At 46.0% G+C, this 27,761-nt stretch overlaps 1 long non-coding RNA gene across 1 annotated transcript; it reads right to left on the bottom strand.

Moving 5' to 3' along the window:
• Positions 1-21,770: 21,770 nt before the first annotated feature.
• LOC144827534 (uncharacterized) lies at positions 21,771-22,997 on the bottom strand. Its single transcript, XR_013610239.1, has 3 exons — positions 22,938-22,997; positions 22,777-22,840; positions 21,771-22,334 (listed from the first exon to the last, which is right to left on the bottom strand). It is a non-coding gene; the product is annotated as an uncharacterized LOC144827534 (long non-coding RNA).
• Positions 22,998-27,761: the final 4,764 nt, after the last annotated feature.

Raw genomic sequence — 27,761 nt, forward strand, 5'->3', positions numbered from 1 at the left:
AGCACAAATGCATTGCACGAAAGCTGAAACATTTGATTCAAGATTCGTCCTCCAGTCTTCCATTCTTTGGAGAGTATTATTGATTTCCATTATGAAGGGTATGAGGTGTTTAATCTCATCCATTTAATCTTCAAAGGAGATTGATGGTGGGGATTTTATAGGTGATGCTGGGATTTCTTTGGTCTTTTAGTACCGCCACCAGGCAGCTTTATACAAGACATAGACATTTGGGTGCCGTGAAGTAGCTCAGCATGAGTAGATACTTGGCCCTCTGATTAATGTAGGCGCACTATCTGCCATTGCACCACTTGCCAATGGCTGAGGGTGTCCCACGGTAAACAGATTACTCATGGAGATTGCATTTAGGTTGTTTAGATGTTTAAATATTTTCTGTTTGACCATTAAATGAAGAAGTACACCCACACCAGGAAGGACAGGACAGTCATTGAGATGGTATGCCTGACTACTGTATCAAACATTGTGAAAATATAGAAAGATTCAAAACTATACCTCTACGGCCTTCCAGATCAGTACCTCACTTACCTTAGGATAAGCAGCACAACATGAAGTAATCCCCAATAAAAGTGGAAATTGCAGTTCCCTCATTTCCCCTAGTCATAACTTTATTTATTCCTATGTGAAAATGCCAATAGCTGCGAGATGTCTCAATCACATGCCACTGTGATAAAGGGAAATCACTGGCAATGCATTCAAAATGGCAACCATGACGTGCCGATGCTTAGTAGTGACATGTTAGTGAGGAGAAACATGCTTGTGATGCGTTACATCACTCATATGTCAAAATATTGCATCTACCTATCTGGCCGACAAATTTGTTTCCTACACTCCCTTGCGTCCCCTGCGCTCCAGTAGTAAAAACCTTCTTGAAGTACCTATCATCAAGAGGACAAGAATGGGAGGGAAGGCTCTCTCCTATCTTGGCCCTCGTTTATGGAACAAACTTCCTGACTCTCTTAGACACTGTACCGAACATTCGACATTTAGGAAACTGTTAAAAACTTTCCTGTTTCTCTCCTACTAATCATGTCAGCCTACAACCCTCTTTAGTTCCCACCTAAGCGCAGAGATACTCCTTTGGGAGTCGATTCCAGCACTATACAAACCCAAAAATAAATAAATAAATCGTGACCTACAAACATCTTCCTTTTGAGATTTGTCAGCTGAGAGCCTCAGAGTCAAGCCGCTATCTTTGGCACGCTGAAGCCACCCCCCTGTACGTTTACCTGTGTGAAAATGCCCCTAAAAGCAGAAAAGCTATTGGATTTATAAAATATTAACTCGAATGTGATATACAAGTCAATTACACCAGCCTCAAGAAGTAGCAATAAATGTGCTATGTATTTATTTTGCATGTCTACTACCTCCTTCACAGTGAGCAACATAAACTATATAATCAGAACAGTTGGCCAGATTAAAAAAAAACACACAGGAATTCGTTCTACCCCTGTAGGTTTACTTTTGTTTGGAAGATTTCACAAAGAATGTCCACAGTGCTGTACACATCGTTGACGGTGTAAATTTGCTGTATACCAATCCGTATAATTCTACTCAAGCGGAATTTCCACATGGTGGAAAATTTCACCTCGGCAAATGATGGGAAAACTTTCCATAAGTAAACCTGGAAAGCTGAAACAGTCGCAATTTCTAGGCTTACTAAGTGCAAAGGGGCAGATTTACGAGCCCCTTGCACCTCTTTGCGCCGCAATTCCGTCACTTTTTTTGACGCAATGGCGGCGCAAACAATGCGCCCTATTTACAACGTGACGCATCTAGGAGATGCGTCACGTTGTAAAGCCCTGCGCCATAAGGAGGCGTTCCGGCGCAGGGGGGAGAGTTCCTGCGCAGGAACGCCTCCTAAAAGTGGCTGAGTGAAATCTACAAGATTTCACTCAGTCACTTTTAGGCCAATGCTGCGTCAAAACCCTGCGCCTGCTTGAAGCAGGCGTAAAGCTTGACGTAGCATTGGACAGATAGGGCACTCCCGAGCCTTGCTGGAGCTGCGTCGCGCTTGCGACGCAACTCCAGCAATGCGCCACCTTTACGGCACAGATGCGTGACGCATCTGTGCCGTTTTTGCCCCATGGTGCGCCGCATTGTAAATGCGGCGCACCATGGGTGGCGGAGCTGCGGCGCACAATAACTGGCGCAACCCTGGGGATGCGCCAGTTATTGTAAATCTGCCCCAAACTTTTTAACACTTGTTTTTCACCCATAGCAGGCGTCACCTGACTGAGAAATTGTAGATATTTACAGATCAAAAATAAGTCATCAATTAAGTATTAACTCCCTCTTCCTGAGATATTTAGCTTAATATTTTTGTATGGAAATGCAAGTAAAATGTATACTGTGCTGATATAATGTAGATTGTAAAAAAAAAGAATTCGAAATAATTACATTTTGGTCCTCATAAATTATCGTGTGGAAGAGAAAGCGAGAGCAGATGATCTGTGACAGAAGGTATCTCCTTGAATTACACAGCCTCCCCCTCCCCCGCCCCTTTTGCTTTTTCCCAGTTTCGACAGTATTAATAGAAAATGAAAATAGCGAGGTCAGGTCAGGTGAGTGCCTAATTAGCGGTTCAGAAGATGGAGGGGGTGATAGAACCTGCGATCTGTGGCACTTCTCAATTGATAAAAAAAGTCCGCCTACATGGCCGATTAATTCGCAGGCAGCTGTCGAGCATCCGTTGAATAGAGATGCAGGTTGCAAAGTGTGGCACCCATGGTCGCACCTCACATGCAGGGTTCACAAAGATGCCTTCTCAGCTCTGTCGAATCAATCCAAATGCATTTTGATTTATATTATGTTGGCACAAAAAGTTATGTTCTATTTTTAATACCTGAGAATTAATGCTATTGTTAGCTTTTTTCATTGGAAAACACTTGAATACATTGCTGTAATTAAATCACAATGGGGCAGGTACGCCTGATATTAAAATAATGATTTGACACCATATTAAAGAAAACCCATCAGCTACTGTCTGGGACTGAGAAAGTATCTGCAAGCGAATAGCAGAAAATCCACAGAGCGACAGAAACAAGTGAGTCCATCAGCCATTAAAAGAGGTCAAACCATTCCATGCATCCGACCTCTCATCCTTCCATCAAACCATCCATGCATCCGACCTCTCATCCTTCCATCAAACCATCCATGCATCCGACCTCTCATCCTGTTGAAAGGTAGGGCAGATGTCGACCAAGAACCTTCAGTGTTTTCCCGGCGTTAGCCGCCTCTCATACCATTCAATATTACCAAACAAAGAGGCAGGCGCTGGGGACAGGAAGGCAGGAAACAGGAGTTTATTCCGACGGAGCAGAACACGTCAAATCAGACAACAGGGTATCTTCTCGAGGTGCTCTAACCGCATCTCTGAGGCCTGGCCTCTTATACACAGGTTTATGGTTTTATTACATACATTGCATCCGTAATGTTTCTTTGAAGGCCAGAAAAGACATCCTCGGAATCCCCGGTCCAGGCCCGTTCCCACACACATCTACAGTAGAGTTCCCACCCCAATCTCAGCATGTGGTGGTTGTCGCGCAGCTGGACATTCCGCTGGGAACGGGAAAGTGGGTGATCGGTCGGATCTGGAGGTGTGAGGGTATTGATTAACCACCGCTCCTTTGATGTGAGGCGACGTCCTACTGTAGGGGGCAATAAACTGCATCTGTCGGGCTAGGTGATGGCCTGGGGTCAGGCTGGACAATCGGGCAGGGAGGAAGAGGTTGCCAAAAAGGGCCTGTTCTATGAATGGGATGAAAAGAGCGAGGGGTTAGGGGGTTCAGCACGGGATGTGGCTCTGAGACAGGGTCGCGTTTAGAGGTGCATTTATGGCCCAAGCAGGAGAGACCGGGGGCTGTCAGGGCGCGGGGGAATGCTTGCGAGGCTGGGGAGTGAGGGGGAGAGACGCGCAGGCTATTGGCAGTGGGCAGAGAGGTCAGGACACACAAAATGGCTGCCACCTTCATTTGTGAAGGGGCCTAAAAGGGACAAGATGGCGTGGCCACTGTTTCGTGATTTTCGCTTTACTTTCAACAGTGGCTGTGGTGAACATAAATGAACGCCGCTTATGTATACCTAATTTTAGTCATTTTCCACAATCCTTCCATCAAACCATCCATGCATCCGACCTCTCATCCTCGCAGCAACCAACCCATCCATTCCGCCTTTCACTAGTCTTATCGTTTCAACTTTTCTCCCGCTCATTGTCCTTCCTTTTGGCATTCTATTCATCTTTTGACCACGCCATACCTGCACTTATTCAAACATCCATTCATCGATATGCCCATGCACTCAACCCATCCATCGATCCATTGACATGCCCTTGCATTCAACCCACCCATCCATACCCTTGCCCACACAAAGAGCCATCCACCCACCCACCTATCCATCCATGTATCTATTAATCAATCCACCCACCCATCCACCATCCATCCACCCATCCATCCATCCATCCACCCATCCCCATCCATCCATGCCCACACACAAAGCCATCCATCCATCTACCCACCTGCCCAGCATTCCATCCATGTCACAGTTCTCATACACAGCTACCACCAAAAGGAGCACATGGTGCTGGGAGTCTGTAGGTTTCTGTCATGAGTGTCACCTGAACCAAGAGCAGCTCATGCCAACACCGACAGATGTTTAAAATAAGGCCAGGCTGTCGCTGTTCTGAGGGACAGGGATGTGGTGCACAAACATCCCTGAAAGTGCGTAGGAACAAATTCCCTGATTGAAGCTTTTCAGCAAGTGACCATCCCAGCTAAATTCGGAGTGTTCTTCAGGTGTGTTGTTTTGCCATTAAAACCAACGGTACATAGTACAATATCCAGTGCCACATTTGTAAAATAATAAGTGTCAGGCCACTTCTGGGTGCACCACCCATTGCCCCTGTCATCTCTGCCAATGGCGGTACCAAAACAACTACTAACCACGTCTCTCGCCTGCAAATGCGACAATTGAGATTATTCCAGATCTCCAAAGTTGAAGGAATGACTGGGGAGGAAGGTATGTTAATGTAAACTGCATTCATAAAAAAACGTTGTTTTGCTCATCTTTAAATTAGAAGAGTAGCACCCCCATGTGGCAGACTGTCATAAGTGCAGTGTTGACAATTAAGTGAAGGTGCCAAGCACCAGCACCAGAAACCACAGGCTCAAATTAAGCACCCCCAATATTTCAATAGGATCATAAGTCGATGCACAGGTCAGTGAGTGTCGTGCAGACCCAGTTTTGAATCTTAGATGGCCGATTGAGCGTTTTATCCTAGCACTATTGATAACTTGTGCACCATTTAATTGCATTACAGCAACAACTGTCGCTGATCTGGGGATGCTTATGTTGAAGGCCTCGAACCCTACTTGCTACTTGTCATTAAATAGGTCACAAGGTAAGCTGCAGAATAATGGCACCTTTGTGACAAAGCAAAAGTGTCCTGTACGCCATTCTCACTAACAACACAAGGGTTGGGGAGCAATTGAAAAAGGTTTCAAGACAACGTTGAGCCTGGGGTGGGGAGGGGGGGGTCATATTGTTTTTCTCTGGGTCTGGCAAAATCTCCACTTAACAAATGGCATTTGCCTGGTTAAATGGTGAGTAGGTTGTTCTCGGCTAGCCTTAGCCGTACTGTCATCTCCAAATATTAATATACTTTGCTAATATTTTCAGGATCCCTATGGTACATGTTTTAGTTATTTTAAATGGTAATTAGTCCTTGTACAGCGTACAATATGACATTTCAGTAGAGCACATTTTGGACCATGTCCCGATGCAGAGTCTGATCTGGATTTGTGAAGGTCTGTGGTCAGTGGGCCCGAACAGAGGATTTGAAATTGCATCCTTTCACAATCAAGGAAAAGGAGTTTCATGTCAGGGAAATGAGATGGCTTTGTCTAAGAACAAAAACTATGTGAGCAGTATGTTCCAGGCATTTTGATGTTCACATGTAAACATTAAAAAAATTGAGTTGTCATCGTGTAGGGAGGTTATAAAGACTTCTGAAATCAAGGCAATCACACGAGGAACGGTCAGTAGAATAAATGAGAACCCCATGCTCATTCACCTTCATTATGAGGGAGGGCAAGGATACATTCGCCAGGGAGATCTTCGGGGGCACTTGGTCTAGGAACAAGGCCTCCTCTTAGAAGGCATAGGAAAACGTTTGTTCTGATACACCTATGAATGGGTAAGTCCAATCGAAATACACGTCTTCAATGATAGGGTATTTCTAGATTTTCCTGTTTGTTGTTGGGTGTAACAACCCCTATCAGAGTTCCACAGCCGCAGCCCGTGGAGGGAGTTCAGTGGGGCAGGGAGGCGGAATATCCATATTCCGTTGTTTACCACTGTCCACTCTGCCCCTCCCTCGCACCGCCTCCCTGACCCACCGAACTCCCTCCATGGGCCGCGGCTGGAGTTCCATGGGGCACGAAGGGGTTACTGGGCCCAACTCTGGTGTTTGAGGCCTTTCATTCCTCTGTTCTCGGGCCCGGCCTACTATGGATCCTCAGCGACAGTGCCAAGTACTTCTTCTGCACTTGACTCTCAGTGGTAACTGTGGTCGAGCAGTCAAGGCTCCCTCGAGGGGACTGTAGGTACATTTCAGTGACTACAACTCATTAAACGAAGTGCAATCAGTACGAACAATAAATCATCATCCAACCAAATACTTGCTTTTATATGAAAAAGTATTATTTTATTTCTAACCAGATCTGTGACTGGGGGTGAGTGTCTGAAAAATGTCAGCACTATGTCCATTATCGTATTGTGTTCGCTATGTTTGCCCTAAATGGCCAGGTGTGCCCAGATGTGGGTCCCTTGCTCACTTTGCCACAGGATTCAAGCTAGTCTGGCTGATGAGGAGTGATACCCCGAAATCCGTCCCAGGATGCTTGTTTCTGAACCAGGGAGGACCTGGCCTGGAAGTTCGGGCTTGACTGTTCCCATGAGGATCAGGGTCAAGACTGATTTGTATATGGCTATGTCCAAACTAGAGTGGCTTTGTGAGCAGAAGAACGATGATGGATTCAACTAAGATCTGTTACTGGCGGTGAGTGTCTGAAAAGTTTTAGCACTCTGTCCATCATCATATTGTGTTTGCTATGTTTGCCCTAAGTGGCTAGGTTATGCCCGGAAGAGGGTCCCTTGCTCACTTTGCCACAGGATTCAAGCGTGTCTGAATGATGACGTCTGATACCCCGAAACCGGTCCCAGGATTGTTGTTTCCGTACCAGGGAGGACCTGGCCTGGCAGTTTGGGCTGGACTGTTCCCTTTGGAAGCAGGGTCAAAACTGAATTGTATATTGCTAGGTCCAAACCGGGGTGGCTTAGTAAGCAGAAGAACGATGATGGCCTTAACCCAGATCTGTTACTGGAGGTAAGTGTCTGAAAAGTTTTAGCACTCTATCCATCACCATATTGTGTTTGCTATGTTTGCCCTAAGAGGCCAGCGTATGCCCTGATGTTGGTCCCATGCTCACTTTGCCACTGGATTCAAACTAGCCTGGCTGATGAGGGTTGATACCGGTCTCAGAATACTTGTTTCCATTCCAGAGAGGACCTGGCCTGGCAGTTCAGGCTGGACTGTTCCCATTGGAAGCAGGGTCAAAACTGATTTGTATATGGCTGGGTCCAAACTGGGGTGGCTTTGTGAGCAGAAGAATGATGATATATTCAACTCAGATCTGTGACTGGGGATGAGTGTCTGAAAAGTTTCAGCACTCCGTTTATCATTGTATGGTGTATGCTATGTTTGCCCTGAGTGGCCAGGGTATGCCCAGACGTCGGTACCTTGCTCACTGGATTCAAACTAGCCTGGCTGATGAGGAGATGTACCCCTAAACACATCCCAGAATGCTTGTTTCCGGTCCAGGGAAAATCTGCCCTGGCAGTTCGGGCTGGACTGTTTCCACGAGGAGCAGGGTCAAGCCTGAATTGCATATGGTTGGGTCCACGCTGGGATGGCTTAGTGAGAAGAAGAATGATGATGGATTCAACCCAGAACTGTGATTGGGGTGAGTGTCTGAAAAGTTTAATCTTATTCTGTTTGCCACATCCAGGGAATGCTTACAATTAGGCCGTATTCAATAATTCTCCTTTGATTCTTCAGGATCTTATTCAAAAGTGTCTATGGTGCCGCAGCATGTTAGCAGCGAGTTATCCCATGCTTAACTGGCCCAATTCATGTCTTACTCACTTTCACAGCATGAAAGAGGTCAGTGATGCAACGGGTGCCTTCAGCACACACCTGTGAGTCCAACTCAGTTTTTAGAAGTTCAGCTTCTCACGGCACACATGGTAGCACCAGGCGGCGCATGCTCTCTCTTGTGCAACGCTGACGGAGAACTCTCAGTTGTTGCAGCAGCTGCCAATTTGCAAAGGCAGAGTAAATTGGTTTTTACCCTATGGGAGGGGAAACCTTTCTTCATTTCCCGGATGGAGCCAGTGAGGGTGCAACAACTTCCACAGTGTCTCCGGCAGTCATCGGTAGTGAGTCGGGGCAGTTCCCTCACAGTACAGGTCCAACCGCCGATTGCAGCCTCAGTCTATCTTTCAGGCGGTGGTCGGGATCCTGTGGTAGCAGTGGTACCAGCAGCCCCTCTTAGCATATGAGGTTATCACAGTGTGTGATAATACAGGCGCAGGCTCTTCCAGCAAAACTAGCCCAGACAGTCCGAAGTCTTGGCACTCCTCAAAGTACTAACTTTACCCATTTCCCCCTCTGGCATACAAGATCACTGCAGTGTGGCTGTATAGGCTTAGCAAGACCAGCACAGTGCTCAACACTGGTCTCAGTCTACTTCAGGCCTCTCCTGGCATATGGAGTCAACAAAAACAACCTTGCACACTGGCTATGGACATATCGGTGCTCAGGTGAATCCACACACCTTTCACAAGGAGTTTTCACGGTAGGGCTCCCTACTGGATCTCGCTCCCTTCAACACTCTGCTCTATCTCACAGGACACATTGGTCTTGGCAGGCAGGCAGGTTCTGGTGCTCCAGGCCCTCGGACAGGTGATCTTGGTTTCCCTGGATGATATCCCGTCTCCCAGCAGGACGGCCTCTGCCCCCTGTCCTGGTCACAGGCAGAAGTCTTGCAGAACGTGCCCATCTCACACAATCAGTCTGGCTGCCTGGCATAAGACACTTTTCTGGGGATTCAGCATTCCTTTCTTATAATCCTTTTCCAGACACCAAATGTGATTTAGGGTCTGACGGAGATCTAATAAAGCGCACTATTGCTGAGGGGTCTTGGCGCTGAGGTGAGTAGATACCGAAGCTAATGCTAGTTATTCTCAAGCTTAGGGAAAGAGTTAGGTCTTTGCCAATTTTCTAAAAAGAGCCCTGTTTGCCTGTAGTCTGATCAGAGTGGGGAGGGAGTTCCACAGTTTGGCCGCTTGATACGAGAAGCCCTTTCCTACCCATCTGGCTCTTTTTATCATGGGGACCAGGATCAGTCCTGTATTGGCTGACCTGGGGCAGCGTTGTGGCGAATACTGGGGGAATAGATGTTGAATATCCGCAGCTCCTCCTCCATACAGAACCTTATGTACAAGACAGAGGGCCTTGAAATCCACTCTCTGCCGAACTGGGAGCCAATAGAGCTGTTTGATGCGGGCAGACAAGGGTGATGTCTGGGGAGATCAAGTAGCACCCGAGCAGCCGCATTCTGCAATGACTGAAGTTTGGTGATCTAACCTTTATCTGCTCCCAAGTATAAGGCGTTGCAGTAATCGACTCTAGACAGAACCAGGGCTCCAACTTCCGTTTTTCTGAGGGTTAGTGGGCGTACCAGGGACAGCGCGAGGGTAGGTGACCCAGTGTGGACTGCACTGAGACAAGGCTCCTACTAAAGAGGCGCCCAGACAACGTGCCCGTCCTTGCTGAGGCACCTATCTCCCATTAGAGAGGTCCTCATACAACGACTACACGAGGCTTGATATGTAGTTAGTCCTGAGTGGGAGCACATCAATAGAAGCACCACTCAGTGTAGATATTAGACACCTTTTCACAGTTTTTTACACTAATCGGTCCTGAAGAATTACCACGGTATCCTTATGAACCAACAGGGCAAGAAACATGTTGACCCAGATAGTAGAGCACAGTGAAAATTGAATAGCTCTTGCCAGGGTAGTGCCACTCCACTTGATTTACTTTTAATGAGGTGGATTACCAGCCTGAATAAAGACTTTTGACTTGGACTATCCAACCTCTTTTAATTCAAGCACACACTCACTGCAACACATTATATCTACACAACCCACGGGCCACACACCCCCACTTTATCATACGGCAAAGGAACAAAAGATCTCTGACAAAGAGCCACTTCGCGGGTGCCCGTTGAGCATTGCAGCACTGGCCCAACGAGGAACAGGTCCATATGATGAAGCATGACACCTAGCCTACTGTGTGATTGAGGACCCTAGTTCCGCAAAAGCAGGATCCCTCCATCCCACTTCCTCCTTTTTTAGCCCTTAGACCAACCCCATCACCACTAAATAGTTGGTGAGAGACATCCAGAGGAACAGTTTCCACATCCTTGGTTCTCCTTAGTGGGCTAAACGGCAGAATTTTGCGCAGCATGAAGAAACAAGCAGAAGATACTTTATTAAATTGTTGAGAAAGCTTTAGGTCATCGTCAAACATAAATCCAAGGTTCCTGGCCTTGGTCACTGGTACAGGACAGTTCCCAGCCTCAGGGGTCCACCATAGCTGGCTGCATAGAAAAAGCTTCTGACCAAACACGATGACCTCAGACTTTTCGGTGTTAAGCTTTAAAAAGTTTGAGTTCATCCATGCCATCACAGCATTGAGACAGTTATGGAACCTGACAGCTGTAATGTCCACACTTTGCATGACTGATACCACTAACTGGGTGTCATCCGCATACAACACTAGCATAAGACCATAGTCTTTAATTAGTCTTGCTAAGGGTGTGACATATAAATTAAACAGTGTCGGGGACAAGGCCGACCCCTGTGGGACTCCACACGGGAGGCAGAAATTACCTGACTTAAGGCAGTTCCAATGGATCAGATGTTCCCTAGATGCCAAGAAATATGTTAGTAAGGTTAAAGCCTTATCTCTGATACCTGCTGCCTTCAACCGCCATAACAGTACCGCATGGCTTACGGTATCAAATGCCGTGGACAGGTCAAGCAGGATGAGGACGGCTCTTCCCCCCCTCCATCACTTTGCGGATCTCTTCTGTAGCCATGATCAAGGCTGACTCAGTGGAATGCCGGGATCTGAAGCTTTGTTGGGTGGGGTCAAGAATGTTATTGCAATCTAGGTAATCTGTCAGTTCCAAGTTTATAGCTTTTTCTAGAATTTTTGAAGGTAGAGGAAGACAGGATATTTGGCGATAATGTTTCACCTCCATGGGATCCAAAGTACCTTTTTTCTAGATAGGCCTGATACAGGCCTTTTTCCAAGAGTGTGGGAAGACCCCTGAAATAGTGACCTCATTTAAAAGGGGAGTCAAGTGAGCACTGACCTCCTTGGGAACCAGATGCAGTATGTAAGGGGGAGTTTTTATAGTTTATTGTTGTGGTTCTGCTTCTTTTGAAATGAACACTTCTCTTTTTTCTTTCTCCTCAGGAAAGATGTCTGTCAGAGCAGGCAACATTCCTAAACCTATTTCCTCACATCACCACCCATGAGAGTGACCAGATGCACACCCGGATGTCAGCATGTGCATCAAAAGTGTAATCCTAGACCCCTAGCCCTATGCCTTATGCTTCCCTTATCATCCCCATCTCCCTTCCTGAGATTTGGCAAGGTCCTTTCCTGGTGATATATCACTCAATCAAAGAGCAGGCTTTTGAAATTTCAAGGGAATCTCTTCCTTTTCCCTCGAATGTGCCCCCCCAGTTCACAGGAATGCAGAAATACAAAAATCTGGCAGGGCGGATTCCTCTCCAAATCATGTCTTCACCAGGCAGACCTGAGCTTCCCAAAATGGAATCCAGGGTCCTCCATGTAATGTACCACTTCAGGCACACTTTTGGCCCAGCACTGTTACCGCTATGAATTGTTCCCTTACATGTATACATTCATTCAGTACACACACTCAGTCTGCGAGCACTGTTCAGCACTGAAGCTTTTCTATCTTTAATCAAGGTGTGATATTTGCAAACACAAAGACACTGTCAACACACACACTCATCATGTGCGCTGCACAATGCTTTACCTTTCATGTAATGCACTTCATGCAAGTACACATACACCCAGCACATGCTCTTATTGTGCACTCACTTCACAGCACTGCAACTTTAACCCCTTGGCTGCTGGGGCTATTCCCCTCCTGTACCGGGGGGCACGCACAGCGCCCCCATGCTCATGACGAGCGAGCCACGGTGCTCCGGTGCTCTCGTCACGACCACGCCCGTTAAATGGAGCACTCAGCACAGCAGGGGAATTAGCTCAGCGTGCGAGCATTCGACGGGCCATGACGAGCTGAGCTCATCATGAACACCGGAGCACCGTGGCTCATGACGAGCTGAGCTCGTCATGGGCATGGGAGGGGTTAATGTCATGCATTCCTTACAGGCATACATACACCCAGTACATGCACTAACCACACATGCCCTGTACAGTACTGCTATATCCCTGAACTGTACCCTTCCTATGCAGGCATACAACCAGATAATGTCACTACTCCTACGCCACGCAGCACTCAACATCTACTTGAGCTAGGCCATGGGGGAGATAAGCACACAGCAGTGGAACGTTTAAAAGGTGAGTGAGCCTGTAGACCTCACTCCAGTGAAGCAGGGTAAAAAGGTCCTGCTGATTACTACTGATCACTACAGTGGATTTGGCCACCACAGCACTCATGCTGCTTAACTCCTGATGAAGGCAGTAGCCGTCCACCACTATGAGGGTAGTGCTTTGGACCACAATCCATGCAACAGGCCTATGTCATGGCACACATGGCATGATCCATATTCAGTCAGTTAATAACTTTATTTTGGCCACTAGGACCATAAAAGTGCATCATTACAAAAACATCGTAGACAATAAAAAAGTAGGTGTGCACACTCGCAATCATATATCTACAGTCACGCATATTAAAACAAGGCTTCCTCTGCTTCTCTTAAAATCCATTAAAAAGCTACCATTAGGTTAATGACAGACTTAAATATTCACAATTAAAAACAATGAGTAAAACGGAAGGCTGAGGCAAGGTTCCCTATTTACTGAACACTGTAGTGACATTTACAGTTTCATTACTTAAAACATCCCAGAATGTTACTTTAGGAAGCCCCGCTGTATGGACCACATAGTGTTTAAAAAGCGTGATACAAAGAATACAATTGGAGGGTGGGTATCATATTTCAAGACTTGGTAGGCCTCTAAGCAACACCCAAACGCTAGATTTCTACATATTTGAATTAACCAGCGGTTGCAAGGCAGGTGGTATGCAGGGCAGAAAAGCAATACATGGATTTCAGACTCTACCCTGTAATTGCATGCTGGACAATCTCCCATGTTTTCTGTGGCCCATTTGCTAGTGTGGCTCATTAGTGGAAGGTTCCCATGTCTATATTGTAACTATAATTTCCTGGCCAGTGGGGGATAGATCACATCCAGGAATTGTTCTTTACTGTATACATCATTTACTTGTAGGAACTCTACTGTCATCCGACCGCCAGTGGTGCTTTCTTGTAGGGACATTAAGTTGGATTGCCTGTAGTGTTGCACTAGATCCAGCCTGGAAATCGATGTGCATGATATCTCAGGGGTTTTCCAGAGGTCCTTACTGCCTAGCCTAGCAAAGAGATCCCTTATGTGGCAAATCCAACTACTAAGCCAGGCTTAGTAGTTCGAATAGGCAGGATCTCCTTGAGCTCGGTTTTGTAGAAGGACAACTCTGGAGTCACCCACACAGGGTAACAGAATGTAATAGGCCTAAGGGCAATCTCTTCGTCAATCGGCCTCATGCCCAAATCCATACGGAGAGGAACTAGGGGGGAAGTGCTACAAGGAAGGCCCAGTAACTGCCTCATGAAGTTGTTCTCCACTTTCTTAAGGTTAGAGGAAGAGCAATGGCCCCACAGTTCCACCCCATATAGAGTGGTCCCCCCTTGCTTGGGCTTTATATATTTCCATAACAGGGGCAGCTGGCTTGAATGGAAAAGTTTGGTGCAATTTCATAATCCCACCCACGGTCTGAGTTAACTTAAGTCTCGCCTTGGCCATCTGGGACCCCCATTCAAAGTGCTCTGATAGAGTAATGCCCAGATACTCGAATATCCTCACCCTTTCCAGGAGTGTACCATTTACGGAAGGATTTGGATGAGTGGTTTTGGGGGGATTGAAGACCATATATTTTGTCTTAGTTAGGTTGATTTCCAAGCCCCTCATGTTACAGAACTCTGCAAAGCCATCAAGAGTGCGTCGTATACCCGTTGGCGATTTGGACAGTAGCAGGGTATCATCCGCAAACATCAACGTGGGACCTTTCCCCGAAACTAGCTATGGGGCGTCATTATCCTTGATGTTATTTAGGTGGTCTATGAGCCAGTTGATATAAAGATAAAATAGAGTGGGGGTGAGAATGCATCCCTTGCGTACCCCCTTTTTGGAATGGAAACGTGCAGAAAGTTCTCTGTGTTTCCCACATTTTACTTGGGCATAGTTCCCTAAATGAAGCCTCACTAGCACATTGAGGAGGTACTGTGGAATCCTATGGTCACTTAGTACTTTCCAGAGTTTCTCCCTGGGTACAAGGTCAAGTGCCGACTTCAAATCGACAAATATAAGATAGAGACTGCCACCCTCTATGGTCACCGTTTTCCAGAACATTAGTTGTAATCTGAAAATCTGGTCTACGGTTGACATATTTGTTCAGAAGCAGGCCTGATAGGGACTTAGGATCTCCCCCTTCTCTATGCAACCCTGTAAGCTGTTCAAAAGGACCCATCCCATCAATTTTTGGGTGATGTCAATTAGACTGATGGGTCTATAATTTGATGGTAGAAGAGGACAGCCTTTTTTAAATATGGAAACTATCTCTGCTCTGAGCCAGGTGTCGGGGGGATCCATGCCCTTCATGATAACATTAAATAGGGCACACAGATCGGGGACCCACATTTTGGGGTCATTCCGTAAGAGGTCCCCTGGAAGTTTATCTAGACCTGGCGCTTTGTTACAATGCAGATTGTTGATGGCAGTTCCCACTTCAGTCATGGTGATCTCCCACATCCCTTCCTGTTGCAACTCCACGGGTAAGCTCTGGTAGCCAATGATAACACTTACACCATCTTCCCCATCATACAATGACCCAAAATGCATCTCCCAGACTTCGGGCGCTATGTTAGGCTCTATGGCAGGTCGTCCTTCCCTGTCCCCTGAACGTACTATTGCCCAGAATGATTTCAAATCTTTGTTGTTCAGGGCTGACCTAAGGGCTTCCCACCGGTCTAGTTCCCAGTTTTTCCTTTCCTGCTGGATGGTCCCTTTATACCTGGCCCTGGCAAGTTTAATTTGTGGCCTAACCTTCACCTTCACCGCATCCAGTATATCCTGTTTGGCTTTACGACAATTGACGTTAAACCACAAGCATTTGGGACATTTGTGTTCCCTTGTTTGCGACATCGGGTAGAATATGTCAGTCAATTTTGCAGTTAACTCCTCATGTATTTTGCGTGCGTTATCTCGACCCCATGTATGAGCCTCTGCCTGTCCTACCTCCCACATTTCAATTAACATAGGTAATGCTAGCTGGTAAATTTTAGCCAGTTTTGGGAGAGAAAGCTGGATATGATTTCATCTAACTCTCCTTCTATTATTAGATAGTGTTAATGTGATGGTCTCAGTTGTAGTAAGGGATGCCGGGTTGGACCTACCTATTTTCATGATCACTATTAACGCATTGTGGTCACTGTCCTGTCTCTGCTGGACATAGAAGTCGGAGACCTTTTCCCAGGATCTGGTTTCCACCAGGATGTAGTCAAACTAAGAGGCCTTCCCGTCTCTGTTAAATGTAAACTGGCCCGGCTTGTCGGATTTAGTCCTCCCGTTACATGCCCTCAATGAGAGGGCCAAAGTAAGTGAGTGGAGTTGCAGAGCCAGTGGTGACCATACTTTGATCGGAGTAATCTGCGGGTCAGATATTGACCAATGCAGATCTTCTTCTGTGGGCATGGAAAGATTAGGATCGGCAAGTGGCTCAAATTGACAATTGAAGTCACCTCTTATGATCAACAAGATCACTGGATCCAAGGTTAATATGAAACGCTCCAAATGATATATGACAACAGATTCCTGTCTGTTGTTCATGGGTCTGGAATGCACATTAATTAAGGCTATTTTTGTCTTTGTGGGAAATGTCTGCTCTGCTCTACGGCCAAGGTGTGTGCCTACCCAGATAGTCAACTCACCAGAGGGGCTCCCCCTCGTAGTGCCCATGATGTTAAAAGACGCAAAACCCACGCTCTGGAATTCATCCTTCGCCCATCGCTCTTGAAATATACAAGTATCCTGGTTATCCGCAAAACGCCCCCATTCTGGGCAGGGCAGTTTGTTTTTGAGTCCTGCCAAGCTCCAGGACAAGATCCGAAGGCCATCACCCTGTGCTCTTAACCCACTCGATACCTCAGAGGCAGTGCCACAGTGGGGCGGAAGATCACCTGGTTTGGCCCCAAGATGACTGCCAGGTATTCCGCCAGGTTCACCTTCTCTATTTTACCCATCAGAGGAAGTGAGGAAGAGGCATCAGAGACTGGACTCAGTTGTGTCCTGACTCTTATCGAGCTGAACCGCTGGGCATTGTCCGAGCTACTGCCCCCGACTGATCGGCTCCCACTGCGCTGTGCTTCTGCCCTTTGGACCTGCTCCAACATTTTAGAATTATCCCCATCCGGGGGCCCCTCCCCCAGTCAGTCTACCTCCTCCAGACTTTCAAATCTATTATTCATCGGGGATATTGAATTGAGGGCGCCTGTTGTATGTGTTCCAGCTTCCCTCCATTAGAGTCCCTGGCCCCATCATTTGGATTACAGGTATTACACTATCTCTTATGATTATTTGCTGTTGAGGATATTAAAAGTCTAAGGGATGGAGTCTAATTCCTGTTGGGACATTGTGACAATTAGTGGTAGTGTTCAGTATGTTTTTAACGGTGTTAGGATTTTTTAAATTAATAACAACACACTCCCCTGGACCTGTTTTCCGGCAATTTCCCAACCACCCTACTCTTCGGACCATTATGATCTCCCCTGCACTAGCATGCTCAAAATGTTTATATCTTGCAAGCAAAAACAGGCATTTGTTTCTGAGTTCACATTGGGTTTCCATTGCGTTGGGTGCGATTGACGTGGTTGCTGTCAATATAAGTACATATGGGGCACATGCCGGGGGGTAGATTTATGTTGGGCAAGTAGGTATCAACAATCACATTCCTCTCTACATGATGGCCTTGCACTGGTTGCCTGCTCTTTTTTCTAGTAGCATCCAGGACTGGGGGTGAGGTTTATCACTACTTCAGTAAGCAGAGGGTGCGGTTTCAACGCTAGGCTCGTGTCTATCACTTCTATTTCCCTTCTCCTTGCTGATACTCGCTTCCCCTATCTCTTGGCAAGTCGAAGAACCCTCCATCCGTGGTATGCACCCCCCCAGCTGGTGGGTATGTTGTGATTGAAATGTCCGCCTGGCAACGTATTTCGATCCCTCCTCTCACTTTGTTGGTAAAATAATCTAGTTGAGCTGGTGGCCCTACATCCACTGCTGCCAGTCATTTCTCCAATGTATCTAGTTGACAAATTAGGGGGGCTAGTTCCTCTTTAATAGTGGCTCTCAATTTATCATCAAGTGCTGCCATCAAATTCCGTGCCCACTGTGGATGAGTCATATCTACACTGACAGATTGAGGGCTATCCCGATTGTGTTCTTGTTCAATGCCCCCCTCGAGGTCAGCTGTGGTGCCGTCACAGAATTTCTTTTTCATGGGTCCGACATCAGTTGTTAGTTTACGTTTACCATTCTTAGGGATGTTTGTGCATGTTCTACCCTTGCGCAATGCTTTCTTTGGTGGGACATCCCATGAGGGTGACATGATGGGCTCAACTATCTGTAATTGAGTTGTGCTTGTCGATGTGGACGGATCCGGCGCTTGGATGAATATGTCTGGGGTAAGTGAAAGCCACCATTCCGTAAGCTCAATTTCAGTGTCCACCACCCCAATAGCCCTCTGTAGCATTTTATCTATTGATTTTGGGGGAAGTGAGGGAGCGTTGGTTATTTTATTTCTACTTAGTCCTACCTTTCTTCCCATTTTATCTCCACCTGTCACTCAATTAGTACACACAGTTTAGCTTGAGATTGGGCAAAGAGAAAACATCCAGCACCACAATTAAGGCAATAGTCAGTGTCAAAAAAGTCTATGGAGATCTGGAACCGGTTCAGTCCTTCATATAGGTACCCAGAATAGGAGAAAATAGAATAAGACACACAGTACCTGTACAGCAAAAGGGGATTTACCCGAGTCCAAGTCGGGGTCTCTGGGGCAGGTGATAGAGGGATGGCCCAGCCTCATCCGGTCACTGACAGGCAAGGGCAGGTGTTGGAATGCGCTTTTGAGTGCAAGGCTGCCGCTCTGCTCCTCCCTCCTGGTGGAGCAAGGGATTGTGGGCAATGGAGTCCCCACGCCGGGTGCAAGCTGGCTTCTTCTCACGCCACCGGTGTTAGAACGTACTTTTGAGCGCAAGGCTGCTGCTCTGCTCCTCCCTCGTGGTGGAGCAATGGACTGTGGGCAATGGAATCCCCACGCCGGGTGTAAGCTGGCCTCTTCCCATGAAAGTACAAATGGGCTCAAAATGTTTATATCTTGCAAGCAAAAACAGGCATTTGTTTCTGAGTTCACTTTGGGTTTCCATTGCGTTGGGTGCGATTGACGTGGTTGCTGTCAATATAAGTACATATGGGGCACATGCCGGGGGGGTAGATTTATGTTGGGCAAGTAGGTATCAACAATCACATTCCTCTCTACATGATGGCCTTGAACTGGTTGCCTGCTCTTTTTTCTAGTAGCATCCAGGACTGGGGGTGAGGTTTATCACTACTTCAGTAAGCAGAGGGTGCGGTTTCAACGCTAGGCTCGTGTCTATCACTTCTATTTCCCTTCTCCTTGCTGATACTCGCTTCCCCTATCTCTTGGCAAGTCGAAGAACCCTCCGTCCGTGGTATGCACCCCCCCAGCTGGTGGGTATGTTGTGATTGAAATGTCCGCCTGGCAACGTATTTCGATCCCTCCTCTCACTTTGTTGGTAAAATAATCTAGTTGAGCTGGTGGCCCTACATCCACTGCTGCCAGTCATTTCTCCAATGTATCTAGTTGACAAATTAGGGGGGCTAGTTCCTCTTTAATAGTGGCTCTCAATTTATCATCAAGTGCTGCCATCAAATTCCGTGCCCACTGTGGATGAGTCATATCTACACTGACAGATTGAGGGCTATCCCGATTGTGTTCTTGTTCAATGCCCCCCTCGAGGTCAGCTGTGGTGCCGTCACAGAATTTCTTTTTCATGGGTCCGACATCAGTTGTTAGTTTACGTTTACCATTCTTAGGGATGTTTGTGCATGTTCTACCCTTGCGCAATGCTTTCTTTGGTGGGACATCCCATGAGGGTGACATGATGGGCTCAACTACCTGTAATTGAGTTGTGCTTGTCGATGTGGACGGATCCGGCGCTTGGATGAATATGTCTGGGGTAAGTGAAAGCCGCCATTCCGTAAGCTCAATTTCAGTGTCCACCACCCCAATAGCCCTCTGTAGCATTTTATCTATTGATTTTGGGGGAAGTGAGGGAGCGTTGGTTATTTTATTTCTACTTAGTCCTACCTTTCTTCCCATTTTATCTCCACCTGTCACTCAATTAGTACACACAGTTTAGCTTGAGATTGGGCAAAGAGAAAACATCCAGCACCACAATTAAGGCAATAGTCAGTGTCAAAAAAGTCTATGGAGATCTGGAACCGGTTCAGTCCTTCATATAGGTACCCAGGATAGGAGAAAATAGAATAAGACACACAGTACCTGTACAGCAAAAGGGGATTTACCCGAGTCCAAGTCGGGGTCTCTGGGGCAGGTGATAGAGGGATGGCCCAGCCTCATCCGGTCACTGACAGGCAAGGGCAGGTGTTGGAATGTGCTTTTGAGTGCAAGGCTGCCGCTCTGCTCCTCCCTCCTGGTGGAGCAAGGGATTATGGGCAATGGAGTCCCCACGCCGGGTGCAAGCTGGCTTCTTCCCACGCCACCGGTGTTAGAACGTACTTTTGAGTGCAAGGCTGCTGCTCTGCTCCTCCCTCGTGGTGGAGCAATGGACTGTGGGCAATGGAATCCCCACGCCGGGTGTAAGCTGGCCTCTTCCCATGAAAGTACAAATGGGCCGAATGTAGGATAATCAGCTTTATCTCATGGCATATATGCAAAGTCCAGAGCAGCGGTGAAGAAGCTCACAACCACTACTTTCAAGCACGGAAATGCTAGAAGGAATCCTGACTCTCAATTCAATTGCAGCATGAACCACTGAGAGGAAATGGGCTCTATCCTTAGGAGAGCAGGAAATACATTTGAAAAAGCGACCGCGCATGTTTCGCTGCAACCACAACCAGCTGAGAGGCAACGATCCATATTCACCTATGACAGAAATAGGGATCCAGATAACAGTACAGTTGGGCACTCAGGTGAGGGTTACAATCTTTACCAGGCTGAGGACATTTCCATCCCAACATTGAAATACTTGTGAAATCTGATCTCTTAGTTGGTCAAGATGTGCAACAGGAGAATCAACTAAACAATGGAGAAGATTGATGAGAACACTAAACACTGGGACCCCTAGAGGTGATGCACAGGATCACAGGGAGAAATGGAAACACATTTTCTTAGGAACACCATAAAACAAAACTAGGCTTTATCCTACCCCTGCCACCTCAGGCGTGTAAATGTACCAATATCATGAAGGTGGTGGTATTAAAGACCTGGCACAGAGAAGTTGAATAGTGTCAAGGCGCATGGCTTTCCTAAAAAAATAGAGGGATTAATTCTCTCATGTTCTGCAGATTTATTTCACTCGTATGGCAAGGAAAACACTGGATTGATTCACCAAAAAGAGTACTTGCTCCCCAACGTGTGCGCTTATTTGATATATGACTGTGTTATCTTAAAAATACTGGGGGGGGGGGGTTCAGGAATAGGAATGTTGTTCACCAATTATCTTAAGGATGTGGTGATAGAAATATGCCAAAGCTTCTGTAGGATCACATGTGCTGAGAAAGGCATTGAGAAAAGGAGGTAATGAAAGGAATCAGAGAAGGAAGTTCTGCTATTCTGAATAGAGGCAATTCAGATTGTCACGAAGAGATATTGAAGGACAGGAGAGATCGTGGATTGATAGAGGTTCGCTGCCAGTACACAGAAAATTCTGAATATCTCTTTACAGATGCTGCTGGTATCAGAGGTCATAAATATATATTTCGAAGCCATCAGTATGGAATATTTGTATGTGCAATAATGGATGTAGCACACCATCTGGTCCTTTGGCATTTTATTCTTCTATCATCACTTTAGCATTGGCCTGTGTAGTGTCAGTGATCAGATGTCATAAATTTACGGTTGGTTTGCTAAAGCTTTGCTCCAATTGGGACCCTTGAGTTTGACAGTTCACAGTTGGTCAATGGACATGGTAAGTGTGAGCAATATTTGGAAAATAGGGCATTGGCTGGTAGTTTAACAAGATGCCCGTTAAACAACAAAGGAGTGACTCAAACATAACAGGATGAGACGTAGAGAAAGCACGTGGGTGTGTAAAAAGAAAGAAAAAGAATCGCAGTGATTTTTTATAAAACCCTCACTCACCCAACTATTGGGTGACATGCTTCATCATCGGGTTGTTCACCGGGTATGCCAAGTGCACGCCCGGTGTGCTGCTACACCTGCGACTGCAGTGGAGCTGGTGACTAGAATAAAAGCAGTGCAAAAAGTGATAGTGAGTTTAAAGTGTCAGAATAAAAAGGTGCGTGTTCCAACCTGTACTCAGTTTTAATAAAGGTTGAAGCATGCACAATGTTAAAAGGTTTGGCGGACAGGCTTGACCATGAATTTGAGTCAAACGGTCCTATTTTTTAGTTCATATGGTCGACATGTTTCTGCTCGTAGCGGCCTCTTTAGCCGAGCTTTCTTCAGGACCAAACTATAACACTGGGCGGTATACGCACGCTAAGGCGTACCCTAACCTCAGTGTACTGGAAAAAGAAAAAACTCACGGTTGTTTACCGGAATACCCTGGTATTTCCAGGATGTTGTAATCTGTGGAATAAAGACAGAGAAACAGGGCCAAACATATAATCATGAACATGAGAAAATGCATGGGTTCCTTTATCCACCACAAATTATTTAGTTACACATCACCGAATTATGTGCTCTTCAAGAGTTTCATTCTCTTTTTTTTAAAAGGAATTATTTCAAATAGGGTTAATTTGTATTTTTTGGTCGGGTTACAGAAGGGAGTTCCCTCTTCACTCTCACAAACAAACCACTGTCAAGGGCGTCAAAAAGACGCGTCTACAACTGTGTTTATATAACTATTTCAACATAGTGTAATTTAATGAAATATCACGATCACCATACTCGGTTAATCAAGGAATTGTGCAATTCTAAAAACAATCATCAAATTAAAAACACACTACTCGCACAAGGGACCTGGGGGAATATCGCGGAGGAAGGAAAACAAAAAGCTGTTTGTAATTACGTGAAGATGCAATTGACTTCACTTCATAGGTCGGTGGGGCGGGTTTTCTTCACACCGGAAAACTCTAGTGAAGAGAAAAGAAAAGAACGGCGGTGTCACAAGCCGTCTAGGTCTAGAGAGCTGGTGAGAGTTAACTACGACAGTATCTGTTCGTGGCTCACCTGCATTCCGGAGACTCCCCGTATTTCAACCTGTTCAATGCTCTACCACCGCCTGAATAATAGAGGAAGCGAAGTTCTGACCGGAGGATATCGTGGTGCTTGGCACACGTGGCAATTCCACCGAATCAGCAACAACGTCCTAGACGACGTCAGGCGTGCTGGTTTGTTTACCAGGGGAATTAAAGGGGAAGTAGTCAACTGTTCCCGATCATGAAAACTTTATCAGTCATTATTGACTGGACAGACCTTCGTGTTAACAGTTGGTTACTGTGCTAGTTGGTTACTATGATCGTTGGTTAATGTGCTCAGCTGCATAGTCTACAGTATCAGAACAAAAAATGACACTGCATTCTGGATTACGACGAAAAACGGGGCACTCGCTAATTTTTGGAGCTCATTTATTTTACAGAAAAAAGGATGCTGCTTTGTATATATGATAACCTAGTTATCTCAGGCAATCTCAAATGAAAGGGGTTAACGATGCCTTACACTACCCCAAGGGATATTATCATTAAGACCCTGTAGGTGTGTCGAGAGGCGATACACCCATCGTTGCTCCTTCTCAAACAGGGATTCCTGTGTCATCGTGGCAGTCATTACCTGTTCCACTACAGTCCATCTGATGTCATTGGGGCTGTGATTCTTTTCTTTGTAGTGTGTTGTAAGTTTTGTCATATCTTTAAGACACCTGACATTACTACGATGTTCAGTGATCCTGAGTTTTATACGTCTTGTAGTCATTCCTACATAACGTAGTCCACAGGGGCAAGTTATGAGGTAGACTACGTTTTGAGAATTACAATTAGTATGTTGTCTTAAATGCCATGTTTTATTTGGTTCTAGAGCCAAGGTTTTTGTGGCAGATGTCAGGTGACATACACTGCACCCACCACAAGGGTAGTGGCCTAGAACTGGTGGGAGCCCCCACGCATTGAGTACTGTATTTGCAGGTTGCAACATTTGTTTCGTCGGCCGTGTGTGGACTCAAGAGTCCCTCAGACTTCTTGCTCTCCGGTAGGAGAAGAGGGGTTTATCCCACTTGTGGTTGTTACTCGTAAGGATCGACCAATGTCTGTTTATGCATCTACTAACAGTGTTGGAAAGGCAGTTATAAGTTGTGACGCATGTCAGAGGGATTTCATTGTTTTCAGGCTTCGGATAGTCCTCAAGTAGGGCCTCACGTTGCTGATTTTTAGCCCGTTTACAGCTTTTTGTCAGGATTTGTTGAGGGTAACCACGTGCCTGGAGTTTCTCTGATAGTTGTCCCGCCTGGTTACTGAAATCTTCAGTCTCACTACAATTGCGCCTTAGGCGTAAAAATTGCCCATATGGGAGATTTTCCCTAAGGGGTCGGGGGTGGAAACTGTTGAAATGTAGGAGATTGTTTTTGGATGTGGGTTTTTGATAATTTTCGGTTTTGAGATAATTCCCAACTCTGGTGATAGTCACATCTAAGAAGACCATGGTGTTGGGATGGTAATTATTTGTGAATTTAAGGTGGGTATTACACATATTGATCCAACAAAGGAACTTCAAAAGAGTGGCTTCAGTGCCATTCCAAATCACCAACACGTCGTCGATATAACGACGCCAGAAGGTGATGTGGCTCAGAAATGGATTAGAAGCATGGAGGATATGTCTGTTCTCAAAATTATGAACATACAGCCCGGCCATGCTGGCACAATCTCAAACACAAAAACTCCAAAAAGACCTGAAACGTTGGTCTTATACCAAGGTGTATCCCTACTCTTCTGCGGAATATGTACCACCTAGCCGTAAGAATGAAGACCCTGATACATCTGGAGATAACGACTCCAATAGCAGTGGGTCTAGTAACGGAAGTCAAAACACTAGACAAAGGGGCAGAGGTAGAGCCAGAAGGGCCCATATACAACAACCTTGGTACCCTTTCCCACAGCATGGAGCGTACCCCATGCCTTTCCAACCACCTTTTCCACCAATGATGGGCTGGAACCCACCAAATATGGGTTTCCCTCAATACCCACAAAATATGCACCAACAGCCTTTTTTAGGGCAAGGTCGCGGGAACAGGGGCAGGAGAAGAGGGGCCAACCAGGTCCACTGGGTCCAGAACGAGACAGTGGGGGACAATACCCGCAGCAAGACAACAGAACCACGGGCGGGTCCAAGCAACCTGAGAGCCTGATTACCAATCTTTCGACAGTACTCCTGAAACCGGATGAAATAGCTGTATTGGAAAAAGGGTTAGGATTTGTCCCAACAGCGAGACTAGATCGCTTTAAACTACACTGTGAATTGTCTGAGTTCTTCCGTAAATTACGTTTGAAAAACTTTTGGGAAAAACATAACGATGGAGACTCACAACGTGTACAGGATGACACGGGGTTACGAGTTAAATCAAATTTTGTTCCTCCTTCCCACATGACTCCACCTGAAATAATTGCCTTCGAGCAGGCAGTATTTAACGAGGTTGACCAGTTACAAGAACCAGCACCCTTTAAAAATATGAAAGCCACCGAGTACCAGGCCATACAGTCTTTACAATCTAATACCAATATTGTAATCAAACCTGCGGACAAGGGGGGAGGTATAGTAATACTTGACGCAGTGGCCTATGATACAGAATGCAAACGGCTTTTGGACAACAGAACTAACTATCTACCTTTAGATACAGACCCTACAGATGCTCTGAGGGATGAAATCATCGAACTAGTGTCGGAAGCAGAACACAGGGATTGGATCTCGCATAATGAGGCGAATTTTCTGACAAAATCCGATGGCAAAACGCCATATTTCTACATCCTACCCAAGACACACAAAAATAGGGTCCCTCCTCCTGGAAGACCCATTGTGTCTGGGATTGGCTCGCTGCTGGAGCCTTTATCCCAATACTGTGATTTCTTCCTAAAACCAATAATACAACAAACGGCTACTTATCTAAAAGACACGAAAAGTCTCCTAGCCATGCGCAAGGAAATCATCTTACCAGAGGGTCCCATTTTCTTAGTCTCTTTAGACATAGAGAGTCTTTACACCTGCATCCCACAGGATGACACACTGACGGTCCTTACAGATGCGTTGAATGACTCAGAATGGAGTTATAAAACTCCACCCTCTTTTGTGGTGGATTGTGCAGTTCTTGTTCTGAAAAGAAATTTCTTCCAGTACCAAAATGATCTGTTCCTCCAAATAACGGGGACCTCGATGGGCAGTACCTGTGCCCCAAGCGTGGCCGGGCTGTATGTTCATAATTTTGAGAACAGACATATCCTCCATGCTTCTAATCCATTTCTGAGCCACATCACCTTCTGGCGTCGTTATATCGACGACGTGTTGGTGATTTGGAATGGCACTGAAGCCACTCTTTTGAAGTTCCTTTGTTGGATCAATACGTGTAATACCCACCTTAAATTCACAAATAATTACCATCCCAACACCATGGTCTTCTTAGATGTGACTATCACCAGAGTAGGGAATTATCTCAAAACCGAAAATTATCAAAAACCCACATCCAAAAACAATCTCCTACATTTCAACAGTTTCCACCCCCGACCCCTTAGGGAAAATCTCCCATATGGGCAATTTTTACGCCTAAGGCGCAATTGTAGTGAGACTGAAGATTTCAGTAACCAGGCGGGACAACTATCAGAGAAACTCCAGGCACGTGGTTACCCTCAAAAAATCCTGACAAAAAGCTGTAAACGGGCTAAAAATCAGCAACGTGAGGCCCTACTTGAGGACTATCCGAAGCCTGAAAACAATGAAATCCCTCTGACATGCGTCACAACTTATAACTGCCTTTCCAACACTGTTAGTAGATGCATAAACAGACATTGGTCGATCCTTACGAGTAACAACCACAAGTGGGATAAACCCCTCTTCTCCTACCGGAGAGCAAGAAGTCTGAGGGACTCTTTAGTCCACACACGGCCGACGAAACAAATGTTGCAACCTGCAAATACAGTACTCAATGCGTGGGGGCTCCCACCAGTTCTAGGCCACTACCCTTGTGGTGGGTGCAGTGTATGTCACCTGACATCTGCCACAAAAACCTTGGCTCTAGAACCAAATAAAACATGGCATTTAAGACAACATACTAATTGTAATTCTCAAAACGTAGTCTACCTCATAACTTGCCCCTGTGGACTACGTTATGTAGGAATGACTACAAGACGTATAAAACTCAGGATCACTGAACATCGTAGTAATGTCAGGTGTCTTAAAGATATGACAAAACTTACAACACACTACAAAGAAAAGAATCACAGCCCCAATGACATCAGATGGACTGTAGTGGAACAGGTAATGACTGCCACGATGACACAGGAATCCCTGTTTGAGAAGGAGCAACGATGGGTGTATCGCCTCTCGACACACCTACAGGGTCTTAATGATAATATCCCTTGGGGTAGTGTAAGGCATCGTTAACCCCTTTCATTTGAGATTGCCTGAGATAACTAGGTTATCATATATACAAAGCAGCATCCTTTTTTCTGTAAAATAAATGAGCTCCAAAAATTAGCGAGTGCCCCGTTTTTCGTCGTAATCCAGAATGCAGTGTCATTTTTTGTTCTGATACTGTAGACTATGCAGCTGAGCACATTAACCAACGATCATAGTAACCAACTAGCACAGTAACCAACTGTTAACACGAAGGTCTGTCCAGTCAATAATGACTGATAAAGTTTTCATGATCGGGAACAGTTGACTACTTCCCCTTTAATTCCCCTGGTAAACAAACCAGCACGCCTGACATCATCTAGGACGTTGTTGCTGATTCGGTGGAATTGCCACGTGTGCCAGGCACCACGATATCCTCCGGTCAGAACTTCGCTTCCTCTA

Source organism: Lissotriton helveticus, chromosome 4_1 (assembly GCF_964261635.1).
Source record: "Lissotriton helveticus chromosome 4_1, aLisHel1.1, whole genome shotgun sequence".
NCBI classification, from domain to species: Eukaryota; Metazoa; Chordata; class Amphibia; order Caudata; family Salamandridae; genus Lissotriton; species Lissotriton helveticus.